The 15,749-nt window shown below is 46.4% G+C and overlaps 1 protein-coding gene across 5 annotated transcripts in view; it reads left to right on the forward strand.

Moving 5' to 3' along the window:
* Positions 1–455: 455 nt before the first annotated feature.
* The window catches only part of HIPK3 (homeodomain interacting protein kinase 3), a 70,012-nt gene continuing 54,718 nt past the window's right edge, over positions 456–15,749 (forward strand). The window contains exon 1 of one of the 5 annotated variants that reach the window (XM_081198151.1): positions 456–1,722. The gene's annotated coding sequence lies outside the window, so the exon portion shown is untranslated. The other 4 variants (XM_081198155.1, XM_081198153.1, XM_081198154.1 and 1 more) reach the window with 4 other exon arrangements.

Below are 15,749 nucleotides of genomic sequence, written 5' to 3' on the forward strand. Positions count from 1 at the left end.
TGAACAACTTTCAGCCCACGGTGTATAGAACTAGTTAAAATTGGGGCTATGCACACATCAGTGGCTTAGGATGCAGTGAGGTTGATTTTTCTCAGTGTTTCAGTTCATATTCTTACATTGTTGTACACAGTTGAGAGGGAGTGGGGATGTCTTCACCTGATTTGTTTCCGTGCTGATCTCCTGTTTGCTGAAGCTGCTATCTGCCCATGTGTCGTCCGCTGTCTTAAATGTACCCACATCAGCTTACCTTTCTGAACAGGTTGGAAGTTGGTTTGAGGGGTAGCACATCAATCAGCAGCAGTTTCTCAAGAAACTACAGGATAAATATGGATTGCTGCTCAAGTCAAGTGTACTCAGCTTCAAACACCAGCGGTGGGAACGCACTGGAGCCAAAGTAAATGAAAATGGGCGTAGCCAAGGGGGGGATCACATGCCCCCCATCAAGTAAAACAATATAAGTACTTTTCTAATTGACCAATCAGGTCGGTTCTGCCTCCCCTAACAAAAGTCCTTGTCCCCCTTAACCAAGTCCTGTACCCCCAACAAAATCCTGGCTACGCCCATGTATATGGCCCACAAGAACCATTTGCAAATGCAAAGTGGGGCCAGTGTGAGATTCAAGTTTATTGCACCTTGGGAATGAACAAATGTGCATGGTGCATGGCCAGAGTGCGCTTTTGAGGCTTTGTGGTGCAATTCTAGATACCCTTACACCAGTGGTTCCCAACAGAGGGGCAATTTGATTTTGAAGGGGGCAATTGAGAATGAGTTATTATGAGTTAATGGCTTCCTCCACGTGAAAAGGTGGGGGCATCAGTATTTTAGAAGTGCTTAGGTGGGGCATGGTGAAAAAAAGGTTGGGAACCACTGCCTTAGATGGAAGTAAGCCCTACTGAGCTTGGTGGGGTTTTTCTTTCTTCTACCTAAAGGCGCCCAGCGAGTTAGTCAGGCTACAGGTGTCTGGCCAGAAGACGACGCCCGGTGATCTGCATGTAACGGCGCTTCCTCCCCATTTTTATTTCGTTGACCTGCTCCTCGGCGCTGTCGCTCGCCTACAGAGGTGCTGCTCTGCGAGAGGCCGCCGAGCAGCAGGGCCTCTGCCAAAGCAAGGCGAAGGACGCGCGCTCCTTTCCCAGAGAAAGAGGCGGGTTTAGAGGTCTGATTTCCAGCCAGGAGGCCGGCCGAAACCAGCCGGTGGCGCTGCAGCTGCGGAAGAGGGCGGCCCGCCTATTCTCGTCAGGAGGGCCCCGCAGGCTGGAAACGGAACAGAGACATGTCGGAGCGGGGCTGAGGCTTCCTCACAGCCTCAGGAGCAAAGGGGGCGGCAGCAGCGGCGGCGGGACGACGACGGAGGCAGCTGCGCCCGCTGCCCCTAGGCCCCGCAACCGGAGCAGTAGCGGGGAGAGCCGCCGAAGTGGGCGGCGGCGGAGGAAGCGGCGGCTGCAGGAGTGGCGGCGGCGGAGGCAGCAGGCTGGATCCCTCCCCGGGAAGATGAGGCGGAGGCCCGGGGAGCTGAGCAGGCTGAGCTGGGGCGCGTTCCTCTCAGCCGCCAGGACAAGATGGCAGCGGCCGAGGAGGCGGCGGCAACAGCAGCAGCAGCCGCAGCCAGAGGCTGAGCCCGGCCTGGGAGGCGCCTCCTGGTAGTAGCGCTCTGGTCATGCCGAGGGCTGCTGCGGTGGCAGCGGCGGCGGCGGGGACTGTAGCGCTGCCGGATCTGTGAAGGTGAGAGGCTGGGAGGAGGCGAGCGAGTGACCGAGCGACCCTTCTTCCCCGCTGAGCGGGCAGAGCCAAGCTGAAACGCCCCTTCGTCCCCTCCCCTGCCCGCCACTATGTTTTGGGAGTTGTTGTGAACAAAAACCGAGGGGGCTGAACAAGGTAACCAAATAAAAAAAACACATTTTAATCCCCCCCCTTTTGGGTAAAAATATCTCTCCACCTCCGAACTGGCAGTGGATCCCCGTCCCCCTACATACGCCTGGCTTCGACCTAAGGAGCTGGGGGCGCCCCGATCTTGGGCTGTAGGGCGAATCCTGTAGGATCGGTCCGGGAAAGTGAGGCAGGTCAGGTTTTCTCGCCGTCAGTTGACCCTTTTCCGGAACCAGGATTTGTTTGGGAGGCTTTACCACCCTCCTCCCCTCCAAAAAGGGGAAAAGGAAGGCAGGTTTTCTCGGAAGTAGATCCCTTTTGGGACTTCCGAAGAATTGTGCGTGGATTGCAAGTGCAAAGGGGACTGGCAGTACATCCCGAGTTTTATTTAAAGCTAGACGTTGAGTTAGGGCTATCTAGGAGCCTCTCTAGTTCCCTACCGGATCTGAGAGCTGGGATAGAAGAAATGGTACGAGAGTAGCCGCGAGCATGTGCAGAGTTCTGTTTATATTGTACACCCGCACCCGTTCCCCGTGATTCTGGGACTAAGAGGACTGGTTGAAAGGTAAGGGCATGATTTCCAAAACAGGGCTGAGTCCTGGCGCACTTCTTTTTACAAGTCAACTGCTGCCTGACATGGGGGCTTAACCTTCGCACATCTTCTTGCTCCATCGGATGAAGCTGGTGACTCAGTAAAAAAAAAGGCTTTTAAATGCTGAAGACGGAGCCACATTTTCTAAAACAAAAACAAAATCCACATTTCCTCTGTTGCCTTTTTTCCAGTATAAATTGACGAGGTCGAATTAGGAAGATAGTGAGGCTTGCTGCCACCAACAGCTCTGAGAGCCAACAGATTAGTACTGTACTGTATATAAATAGTTCAGCTCCATTTCGTAGTATCGCTCCCATTCTTGCTTTCTGTGGCGGTCTTTTCCTTTGGCAACCAGAATTTTCTCTTTTGTGTGTCTCCCACCCGTTTGCACTTTTGCTAGATAAGCCTGTTCGGGCCTCTGTAAAACTAACCTTTAGGATCTCTGGATATGAAAGAAGAAATGTGACACGACTGCTCCGCTTGCAACTTGCTAGGGCAGCAGGAAGGCGTGGTCGCAAGCTACTCTAGTTACAAGGGATTATTGCTTTCCTTTGGGACTCAGGGGTAATTTGCAACTGTAGTTTTGGGAAAGTAATGTCTATTTCCATGTCAGAGAGGGGAAACGCCAACTTAAAATGGTACGTGAAGTGAACATTTGATACTGGCAGTAATTCAGAGCTACAGGGGCTTAAAGTTGATGTAGAATTTAAAACTAATAATCACTTAGTCTTTGATTTCTTTTAAGTGAAATGCTGGTTTTTGTATTTTGTTTCCCCCCTTCATATTCTGATATAGTTTATTCACTGTAAAACGAAGTACTGTGAAATGATACTGTTTACTTTATCTAGCATTTTAGTTTGTCGTTTTTTGTTGCTTGGTGACAAGCTTAGATACTGATTTGAACAAGAACCGTGTGTAGTCAAGGTTTATTGATTTTTAGATTTTAAATAACTTGATTAAATAAACATTAAACTTTGATATCTGTTACAGGATTCCAGTGCTTTTAGTACAGCAGCTTTATACCCAAACACTTGTTTGGATAACTAACAACTTGTCACATTTTCAACAAGATTTAGGGGGCAATCCTAATCATGTCTACTCAGAAGTAAGTCCTGTTGAATTCAGTGGGACTTACTCCCAAGTAAGTGGGGCTAGGATTTCACTCCAATGTACTATGACATTTACATTATTTTTCTCATTCTATAAACATATTCATCTAAATTTATCTTTGGATAGAGATTTTGTGCATGTTTTGTAGGCTAAAAATGTTGAGTTCTCTTGGCCAGAGATATTGGTGTCTTATTCTCGTGTGCCTTGTGAAACCAGATACTTGGATATGCATGTAGCTAATTTTGTAAATGCACTTATTTTAAGCCATGACTATGCACTAAGTGCTATATAAAGTGTACTGTTAATCATTGGCTCTTTGTTTTGTGGTGTTCACATCTATTCCTTTTCTAAATTAACAAATCAAGAACAATGATTTTTGGCATTCCCTGTGTACTTTTCTTGATAGTTGTTGGATTCTTGTATGACACTAAATAGGCTATTGGAATCTTATTTTTGTGGAAATAAAATCTTGACATCTGTGTATAGCCCTTCTTAGAAAACTAATTAAAAAGTCATGATGCTCTTTTCTTCCTCATAGTAGGGCAGTTATGATGCTGAGTATAGTATTAACTGAAACTACTAAAGCTATAATAAGGTTCATTGTTTGTTTGAATTTTAGTTTCATACGCGTGACAAGGAGTAAAGATGTTCTGACAGCTTTTAGAAGTTTGGCTTGTTGGAGACCTTTTGTAAATGCAGTGTTAACATCAGACTATTTCTTCTGTAGTGCTAAAGTGCCTAATATTAATAAGCGTGTCATTGCGCACACAGATTAAGAAGCACGTAACTAGGTCATGGCTCTAGTATAGAGTTTGTGAATGAGCCAAGCTCTCTTAAAAGGTAATGATTCCATGGAAAAAATATTACATTGGTCACACATAGCTGACCTACTCGAGCTTATTATTATTATGGGTAACTATACATGAACTATATAGCCTATAAATAAGAACTCTAGCCTATATTGTTTGACTTAGAAAAACAGTACAACCCTGTACCTGTCTACTCAGAAGTCAGTTCAGTGAGGCTTACTCCCACATAAGTGGGTATAGGCTTGCAACCTAATAATTATTTGTAATGTTTGGAAGCTTCTCAAACTCTAATCATATTTTTGTTGATGTAAGTATTAGTGGACAATCTTATCTTTTTATAGTTCAAAAAGTTTTTGTATGCGAACTAATGACATACATAAGGACGGTAATAATAATAACAATAATTTTATTATTTATACCCCGCCCATCTGGCTGGGTTTCCCCAGCCACTCTGGGCGGTTTATAACAGTAAGTGGTTGAAAAGTCAGAGGGTGGTATCTGATTAAGTTGTACTTCAGAGTGGGCACATTGAAATGCGTAGACTTAAGTATGATGTTGTCTGGGGTGGGGAGCCTCTGGCCTGGGAACTGAATGCTGTCCTCCAGCCCTTGCAAGCATCCCTAGGCTATATTCTTTTGTTGGGCCACCCCCCCCCCCATTGGCCCTGCTTCTTGCCATCCTCAAGTGCTTTTGCCTGTCTGTCTGAAATGTGATAATGCCTCTTGCTTGTGTAAATGGGAAGGTGAGTGTGCACATATAGAAATCTCTTATTTTGTGTAGCTAGAATGTGTAGCCCAATGTACAAAAGGAAGAGTTGTACCTGCTGCTTTGCATATTTTTGCCTCTGGGCTTCCCCATTACTGATATGCTTCCCCCAGAGACTGAAAAAGGTTCCCCACTGCTGACCAACCCCATTTCAATAAGACTGACTTCTGAGCAAACATAGTTGAAGTTGGGCTGCTAAGTGGTTACTTTCCAGAATGCTTAGTGGATAGGAAATTCTGAAACAAATTTTACATTTAACTTGGCTGAATTTGATGAAGTGAAAGTCATACATAGGCATTTGCTTGGATTTGAGGAAGGCTGAGAAAAAACTATTTCAGTTACTTGTCCTTGTCCTTTAAGACGTGGGTGGCGCTGTGGGTTAAATCACAGAGCCTAGGACTTGTCGATCAGAAGGTCGGCGGTTCGAATCCCCGTGACGGGGTGAGCTCCCATTGCTCGGTCCCTGCTCCTGCCAACCTAGCAGTTTGAAAGCACGTCAAAATGCAAGTAGATAAATAGGTACCACTCTAGCGGAAGGTAAACGGCGTTTCTGTGTGCTGCTCTGGTTCACCAGAAGCAGCTTAGTTATGCTGGCCACATGACCCAGAAGCTGTACGCCAGCTCCCTCGGGCTATAGAGCGAGATGAACGCCGCAACCCCAGAGTCAGCCATGACTGGACCTAATGGTCAGGGGTCCCCTTTACCTTTAATGCTCTATAACTATAACTATAATTCAGTGACAATCATTCATTTACTCTCCTCCCCCTCCCACAAACCATATGTCAAATACCTTAAGTAGGGGCCAGACAAACACCCCTGGACTAAACTAACATGTTGAGTGGCATCCTAGTTGTCAACCCAGAGGCAACGATGTGTAAAGAGATCAAGGTGATTTAAATTCCCAAGAAAAAAGGTTGGTTTAAATAACTAATGTAAAACAAGTGTTTAGTATTTTAATTTGTATTTCCTGAACAAGCCTACATATAGTAATATAGCAACCAATAAATTGTAACTATGGTAAATAGCTCCCTTAAACTTACTTTGAAGACTAATCCAAAACTCTGACCATGAAGTCCACATCCATTTTTGTGCTACAGGATCTGTTTGCTTAGACGGGGGGGGGGGGGGAGAGGGGTTTGTTGTGATTTAAGGGTGTCTTTTTGGCACTTTTTTTTTGCACACGTAAGAACACTAAGCAAGTTCCTATACTTGAATGCTAAGTGCCAGGAACTTTTCTTATTTATTTTATTTTATTTATAAACCTGTCCACCACATTGAGCCCAGGACAGATTACAACTAAATGCAGACTTGAAACAAGCAGGCCAGCACCACGTAAAAATATCTTTGAAAGATTTCAAAGATTTCTTTGTGTTTTCTTTAACATCAGAGCAGGCTGGTGCAGGCTGCTTGGGGAGGAAGAATAGATAGGAAAGGCTGCTTAAGCCTTTTTGTCTATTATAACTTTTTGAACTACTATTTGTATTGCAGAAGTTATTAGCCTGCCAGCCTTTCCTCCTGCATGTGAAGGTTCGTTCCATGAGAGCCTGAAAAGGAAATAAATATATAAATGTTATTGTTTACACAAGTTCCTTTGCCAGTTGCCTGGAAGCAGATCTTATTTACCAGTGGCGGCTTCTTAGAAGCCTGTTATGCTTTCTTTCTGTCCCTTGTCTCATAATATCAGGTACTGCTACTTGTTTTGTCTCCAGTATTTTCCTCCCGTATAAATTAAGACACGATTATGTCACTCCCTAATTACCTTCTCACCGTCAAGTCGAGAAGTGCTGTTGTTTTCCACGTTACAGTTCAGTGCAATGTTTCTGGTTAATGGTACTTAAAATAGCACTGACTAGTTGTGCCTGGCATCATGCCCTTGATGTCTTCAGTTTTCATAACAGTTTCAATTCGGGTATGATTTTGAATAATTTGTTGGGTTTTGACCCTCCGTTTACCAGGAAGTTGTAATGTGTGTTAGAATAAATCTGTAAAGATTAAAAAAACCCCACCAAAAGTATAGCTGCACAGATGCTTTGGGCAGGGGGTGGCGGCAGTCTGAGTATGAGCCATATGTTGGCAATTGCTTGCACTTTGTAACTTTGCTTATCAATCGCTGTTGCATTTAATCTATTTTGATAAGGGAACCTGTTACTGGAATGCTCCTGAAATACAAGATTGAGCTATGAGAATCCTAAAGTTGATCAGTGCATGCACCAGCTGTACAAGCATTCTACTTTTATTTTAAGTATGCAGCTATTTTAAAAGTGTAAAGTTGGATGGTCCTTTTACTGTCACTTTTTACCAAACTGAAAGATCCTTCCGAAACTTACCAGATAAGTTTTTGTTTTGGCACAAAACCCCCGCTAGTAAAAAGTAGTCCCCTGAATATTTGCAGTTCTGTTTAGTTGGCGTACCCCACAATTGTTATATGGAAATGATTTCGGAATAGAAAAGATTGTCTTTTTTGGGGGGTGGAGGGAGGGAAGTATCCTTCATGTCACTCTCCTCTCGTCACTTGGTCTAGAACAGTGTTTCCCAACCGGTGTTCCCCGGCACACGAGTGTGCCGTGAGACACCGGCTGGTGTGCCGCGAGATGCCTGGAGGGAGGCGGGCGAGTCGGGCGGCGAGAGGCGGGGCGGGGGCGGCGAGGAGAGGCCGCGCCTCCTGCTGCTGCCTGGCGCTCCTCGCAGCCGGCAGCGCTGCCTGGGCGCCTCCGCGCGACTCTGTCTCGCTGGGTTTGGTCTCCCAGCAGAGACGGGTCACACGCGCCCCTCCCTCCCTCCCTCCCTCAGCCTGCGCGGAGGCGGATTGAGCGCAGCTGAGAGGAGCTGCCGAGGGAAAAAACGTTCACTTTTGTGCGTCCCTCCCGGCGTGACGCTGCGCGCTGACGTCACGGGGCGGGGCTTTAATGGTGGTGTGCCGCGAGATTTTTTTTTAGTACACAGGTGTGCCGTTGCCCAAAAACGTTTGGGAAACACTGGTCTAGAAGCAGCTGCTAGGCTTGCATCTATATTCATTGCAGCATTATGACATTGTAGTGAGTTGCTATAAAAATCAGGCAGAGGTCTTAACAGAGGCATAACATGTGACACTATCACCTGTGAGTACTGTGTGTAATTATGTAGTGTTTTACATCAAGCTTCCATTAATGTGGGATTATAGCTTGGCTCTGTGGTGCAACCTTAACTGATCCTCTTGATGAGTCCCTCCATCTTCTGGAGCAGTTCAAAATGCCTTCCAGCTAGTAACCGTTGGTTCTGATTATTCAATCTACTTAATGTGTGCCTTTGGGCAAGACAGACTTGGAAAAATTAGGGAAATAATGCTCTCAGTTGCTAAAACATTAGGGTGTGTCAGAAAAGTTGTGAAATCTTTCAAATAAAGTGGGTTTCTATAAGAAAGGTGATGTAAAAAATATTTTTAGTAAATAAAGCTTGGGGTGGTTCTAGAGCAGGGTGGCACAACTTTTCATACCAAGTGGGCCGCAAGAGTACTTTGACATGGAAGCCACGGGCTGCATAGTGCCTTGTTGCATGGGAAGGGGAACAGGAGACAAATTTGACATGTTCGCCCCAGCCCTCATGCTGCCTTCCCAAACTGAGTAAGCTGGGCTTTGGGAAGGAGGTACAAGGCTCTGGCAGGGTCCTAGAGTACTCCTTTTTTCCTTCCCAAAGTTGGGAAAGCATTAACTAGACTTTGGGAAGGAAGCTGGAGGACTCATGAACACTGTCAGAGCCCTCATCCCTCCTTCCCGAAGCCCAGCACTTTGCTAACCTGGCTTTGGGAAGGCAGTGCAAGGGCTACGGGGAGGGGAGAAGCATAAAAAGTTGTCAAGGGCCACGGCCCCTGGGCCATGTGCTGGACTGCCCTGCTCTAGAGCAGTGTTCCCCAACCTTGGGCCTCCAGCTGTTTTTGGACTACAATTCCCATCATCCTTGACCACTGGTCTTGCTAGCGAGGGATGATGGGAGTTGTAGTCCAAAAACAGCTGGAGGCCCAAGGTTGGGGAACACTGCTCTAGAGGAAAGGTTAAATGTCTGCATTGACTTGATGATCCTTAACCAGTGTTAGAAACTGAGACACGAAAGCTGGGAGCTAAATGGCACCTTAAACCTAGGTTATGGGCACAACAACGGAATGTCTAGGTGCACTTTTTTATAACAAGAATAAAAGCTGAAAATGAATGAACTGCAGCTAAAATATTATGTTCATTTTTCACATGGTCTAGTCCAGTGTTTCCCAACCGGTGTTCCGCGGCACACTACTGTGCCGTGAGACATCGGCTGGTGTGCCGTGGGAGGGAGGCGGGCGAGAGGCGGCGGCGGCGAGGATCCGGCGGGGGTGGGGGGAGCGGGGGCCGTCGCGCGCAACCGAACTCACTTGGCGCGCTGCCGGCTTGTCCTCCTTCAACCCGGGTCGGGCCAGGCCTGCTCACGTCCCCGGATCCCCTAGCAGCAGCCGCACGCTCTCCAAAAGCGCAACGCTGCGCGCAACCGCTCGGCCAGCTGGTGCTCTGCGACTCCGCCCTTTCCCCTCCCAGCGCCGGAGGGTTCGCGCGACCGCAGCTGTTCCCTTTCGCAGCGCGCGGGAAACAATTCCAGGCCGATTGCCTTGTGCCGAAAAGCACCGCCTCTCCTTCCAGCTCAGGCCCGGGCCGCCGGCTCCCCGAATGACGTCACGGGGGCGGGGCTTTAATGGTGGTGTGCCGCGAGATTTTTTTCCGGTAAACAGGTGTGCCGTTGCCCAAAAACGTTTGGGAAACACTGGTCTAGTCCTTCCCCTGCCCACCTCCTTAGTACTTTTAACAGAGTTTTTTCTCCAGTCTTCAGAGAGTAGCTGGAAGTGGGGAGGCAGAAAAAATCCCTCCTTTCCTTCCACTCTGCAGTTTTAATCTGAAATCTTAGGCACGGTACTGCGTCCAGAGCTCAGAAAGTACTCATGCTAACGAGATTCCCTGTTGCAAAATGCACCTAGAACAATGATGGTTTCGGACACTGTCCTTAACTCTTCCATTAATATATTTACATACAGGGTTGGCATTATGCTGTATTTTGAAAGAATGCACTGTTGAGATACTCCATTTTATTTTGACTGTTTATTGGCAAAGCAAGTCCTTGAATTGTCAGAGATGTACTACAGGCACTGTTATTTGCATGAAGAAATACTTCCTGCTTGTTGACTTGCACAGTGGAGTAGAAATGTTGTTGTGTATTATGTGTTTAATGACATGCAATTCAACATGTGTTGCTTGGAATTTATCTGCTTTAGCATGCCTTGAATTTCATTCCCTGCAGCAAAAGTGAAGGCAGGTAGAACAGGCCTAGACTGGAGCAGGTCTTTGAAGAATCCTGTTGTTGTTTTTTCTTGCTCAACTGTAGAAAATTAATTTTGTTAACAGGCATGTCTCTTCTTTTCTTCTGTTCACAGTATATCTACAAAAATAAAGATTAGATGGACAAGTTAGTTTGCTTTTCTGAAATTATTTTAAAAACTCTAAAAGGATTCTCCTATGTTTTAAAAAATCAGTTACCAAGACTATTTAAGTAGTAATGGGAGAAAGGCTTTTCTCAGTACAGTGGTACCTCGGGTTACATACGCTTCAGGTTACATATGCTTCAGGTTACATATGCTTCAGGTTACAGACTCCGCTAACTCAGAAATATTACCTCAGGTTAAGAACTTTGCTTCAGGATGAGAACAGAAATCGTGCAGTGGCAGCGCAGCGGCAGCAGAAGGCCCCATTAGCTAAAGTGGTGCTTCAGGTTAAGAACAGTTTCAGGTTAAGAACAGACCTCCAGAACGAATTAAGTTCTTAACCCGAGGTACCACTGTAAATACTCTGGAAAATTATTGATTGGCAACTTACAAGGTTAAAATACCAGCTGCCATCCTTAACCAGCTAACAAGCTTGTGTTAGGAATGAAGATGAAGTGAGAAGTTTTAGCTACCTTTATATCTACCACTGAGTACTATCCTAGTGTGTGTTATGCCTGCTGTCTTTCTCAAAGTTCCCCTCTTAAGGGTGTTTAGGATCCAGAGTAAAAGTCACACAAGAGGCATGTGTAACAGCGTCTCCCTCAGAGGTTTTCAGAGTCTGGGACAGGGGTCAGCAAACTTTTTCAGCGGGGGGCTGGTCCACTCTCCCTCAGACCTTGTGGGGGGCGGACTATATTTTGAAAAAAAAGAGAACGAATTCCTATGCCCCACAAATAACCCAGATATGCATTTTAAATAGAAGGACACATTCTACTCATGTAAAAACACACTGATTCCTGGACTGTCTACGGGCTGGATTTAGAAGGCGATTGAGTTTGCCTTAGTTTGCCTACCCATGGTCTGGGAGCTGGGGAGTGACAAATAGAAAAATCAGAAAACATTGAGTTGAAAAAAACATCTGATGTGGAAAGGGTTATGCAGCATCTCTCCTATTCCCCTGCTTCTCATCACAGCCTCCTGTGGCTGCTTTTCATTTTGTAAGAGCCCTGTGGGGGCACAGACACACCATCTGGTTTGTTCTTGACAGGAAGCAGGGGAGAAATAGGTGCCTAAAAACTTAAGTGTAGCACCCCCTCTGTAGCTCTGCCAATTTAGGTAGGATTTTTGCTGAAAGTTGCCATGACTACATTTCCACTGCCATGAGTGACCCATAGCCATATTATGGCCTGGCTGTAGTTCTCTTTTTTTCTGTTTCTGCTGCTTTCCCCATCACTGCCCTTCCTACCCCCAATCTGTAGTTGCTATTTAGAGATGCCCAAAGTGCTTTAAAACACTGTAATTGCGCTCTGTAATAGTTTTGAATTGTTGACAAAGGCCTTATTGATAAGCTATGGTTTAATGTGAATGAGCAGTATGCTAGTTAGCGCATGCTGCTCAAAAGTTTCCACAGTGCACTTTCTCCACGCCTGCTGTGCCACAGACGAAACAAACCAGAGTCTGGCTTGTCATTCCTCAAACAAGCAGGAATTTTGGATTATACAGAATTCCTGCTTGAATAATATGAGCTGCCATGATGTTATGTTGTTGCATTTCATTAACTTTTGTATTAGTCAAAATGAATGACTGAATTGTATGTCTGTATCAGGGGTCAACAACCTTTTTCAGCTGTGGGCTGGGCCATCGTCCCTCAGACCATGTGGTGGGCCGGCTATCTATCTATCTATCTATCTATCTATCTATCTATCTATCTATCTATCTATCTATCTATATTGGGGGGGAATGAACGAATTCCTATGCCCTACAAATAACCCAGAGATGCATTTTAAATAAAAGCGCACATTCTACTCATGTAAAAACATGCTGATTCCCGAACCGTCCATGGGCTGGATTTAGAAGGCAATTGGGCTGCATCTGGCCCACGGGCCTTAGGTTGTCTACCCCTGGTCTATATCAATGATATTGTCAGCAATGTAGTTATTCTATCATGCAAAATACATATCCTTTAGCATAGTACAAAGGAAGATGGGGACCTTCCTGTATACTTGCTCATTGCTGTAGACCTCCCCCTTTTCAGTTACAGAGCAAAGAAAAATCTTCTTAACCTGTTGTACTTCATTTTGCAATAACCTGTCCCACTCAGGTTGCTGAAGCAGAAAAACGGATCTGTTTCCATGAAAGAAAAAAGAACCCCCCCCCTAATGTTATATCTCACAACTGATCTGCTCAGCGTTATTACAATGCAGCTGCAACTTGAAAGCATTCAGCAGTTGGTTAGGTGGTTATGGTAGAGGTGTGTGGGACGGGAAGAAAGGCAGTTAATTCTGGGTCTGATCACATGATCACTTTTTGCTCCAAGGGGTGAATTAAAGTGTGGCCAGCCTTCAGAAAGGCACATTCCAGTGGTGGGTGTGGCTGGGAAAAGTGGGTGTGCTAAAAGATAAAGCAATGAAAGAAACCCAATTCCCTCCAGTTGGATTAATAAAAATAAAACACTAAAGGAAAGCAGTGCCCTCCCGCAAAATAAAATGAGTCTGTTGAGCCTTTCACCTTACCCCCTGCTGTTGTCACTGAAAGCCTGTCTATGAGATGATCATGCCTGCCTCCACCGCAGCTCACTTGCTGATCTTGTGATCCTCAGCACCCCCAAGAAGCTGGTAATGAGAGCAGCCTCCCTCCCAGATGCAAGCTGGTTGCTAGGAAACACTAGCAAACTGGCTCACAGAATCCCTCTGGAGTTAGAGAGGAGGGTGGAAAAGGCGCAAAATTCAAACAAGTAAAGTTACATTCAGGAAGCATGTATCATAGCTAGCCTAATTCCTATCCTTCCTTTCTAATATGCTGCATTTACACGTGAGCTCAGGTTAGAGAAGAGAGGAATCGGCATCAAAATTACAACTGGGCTGCTGCTGTTAGCTGAGCTCAGGTTACAAGAGCTACAATTAACAAAGAATACAGAAGTGTTTGAAATGTAAGTGTCCTTAATCACAACTGAGCTTAGCAGACTAGCAGCACCATCTGTCTGAATCCTTTTCTGAAACCCTTGACAGTGGGAATCACAAAACAGTAACAAATTCAAAGGTGCTTACAAAAACCAGGCAGTTTTCAAAAATGCGTGCTGCTTGCTCTGGTTACATAGCAGGGAACAAGCTAGAGGAGCCAAACTGAGCAGGATTTAACCACTGCTCATCTGTTGATGTGTGTGTGGGATTACATCCTGCTTCTTTGGCTCGGAACAGGCACACAGTAAAGGCAAAATTGAACTGTGCTGAAGTAGTCTGCATGCTACTTGGTGCTGTAGTGATTTACATGTACTGTACCTGCAATGGAGTGGAAACATTCTCAAGGGGAAATATTTGGCTTAGAATGAGAATAGGTAGGAATTCATGCCCCAAAACTGTGGGGAGTGGAAATCTTTGAAAGATTTATGGAGGCGGGGTGCTTACCATGAGAAGAAAGTGGCAACAGTTGTGTGTTGTCAGGGCTGCCTCAGGTCTCAGCTCACAAAAGACCAACGCCAGGTTCTTCTTATATACAAGGATGTTTATTGCAGTTCATTATTGGTTCCACAACCGAGGCGTGCAGCCCCGCGTCTCTTAGCCTAGACGTTTTAAGTTCCCTCTGAATCGGTCCTGCCCCTACACCAGCTTAAGAGGCTTGTGCTAGTCCACCTCTTCCTGTCTTTCCTTTTCCGCAGGGTCTTTCTGCCCCCCTGGGTCCCTTCCCTCCTGCTCTCTCCTGAAGCGGATTCCTCAGATGCCTGCCCCCCCCTCCTTCGTGCTTTGGGGCCAGGCTCCTCCTCCGGGCTCTCTCCATTTCCGCGCGCCTCCACATTTGAACTTGGCGCACGTTCGCTACCCCTGACCTTCCTCTTGACACTTACACTACTCCCTGTACTACTCTCCGCCTCTTCCGGCAGGACGTTCTGCCCCGATCTCCTTCCCCTGTCTCCTTCCTGCTCTGCTCCGTGTGTCACACTGGGCGCTCCACTCTCTTCACTTCGTTCCTGCTGGGAAGCCGGCCCCGATCTCCCACTCCCACTCGGGGTTTCCCTGCTGCTTCCCTGCCCCTGGCATGTCCCCCTTGTGAACCCCCTTGGCCTGACTAGGGGCGCCCCCTTCTGGGAATCCTCCGATTCACTTGAGAGACTCATGGAAGACCTCAAGTCATTGTCCTCCTCTTCCTCACAGTCCTGGGATTCTTCCCCATCGCTCTCCGTCTCCCCCCTCACCTGTGCCTCTGTCCCTGAACCCCTGACATGTGTCTTCAAACACAACTTGTAATATGTTGCTGCCACATGTTGTCACTTTTGGTTGTTGTTTTTTTGCATGTGGCTGCCACCATCTGTTTTACTCAAAATGCTGTGGAATTATGCCATGACTTGGAAACTCTGGTACAAAATGGTGTCCGCCAGCTGCTGGGAAGAGCTCCGCTGTCACTTGTGGTAGTATATATTTAGTTGTTTGCTAGATTTTTGGCCCACTTGTCAGGGTGTAAATCCTTGGCAGCCAATTAAAGGTAAAGGTACCCCTGCCCGTAAGGGCCAGTCGTGTCCGACTCTAGGGTTGCGCGCCCATCTCGCTTAAGAGGCCGGGGGCCAGCGCTGTCCGGAGACACTTCCGGGTCACGTGGCCAGCGTGACGAAGCTGCTTTGGCGAGCCAGCACCAGCGCAGCACACGGAAAGGCCGTTTACCTTCCCGCTATAAAGTGGTACCTATTTATCTACTTGCACTTAAGGGTGCTTTCGAACTGCTAGGTGGGCAGGAGCTGGGACCGAAAGACGGGAGCTCACCCTAGCCGCGGGGATTCGAACCACCGACCATGCGATCGGCAAGTCCTAGGCACTGAGGTTTTGCCCACAGCGCCACCCGCGTCCCTTTTGGAAGCCAATTACAAGGTACTTTAAAATTAAATAAAAATATTAAGTACACGAATAATTAAGATAAGAAAGCAACAGCAGATAAAACCTCAGTTAAAAGCAAAACTAATTTAAAATTAACCATAGGCAGACTGGAATAAACAAGCATTTAGCATACTCCTGGAAGTCAGCAAAAAGGAGACCATTGGCACTTACCAGGAGAAGGTGTACCACAAAAACTGGTCACAAGTATTTACTAATTATGGTCCTCTCAGAGAGCAGGACTTCAGATGCTGAACTTGAGCACCAGACTATTA

The sequence above is a fragment of the Podarcis bocagei genome, assembly GCF_964188305.1.
Source record: "Podarcis bocagei genome assembly, chromosome: 1".
NCBI classification, from domain to species: domain Eukaryota; kingdom Metazoa; phylum Chordata; class Lepidosauria; order Squamata; family Lacertidae; genus Podarcis; species Podarcis bocagei.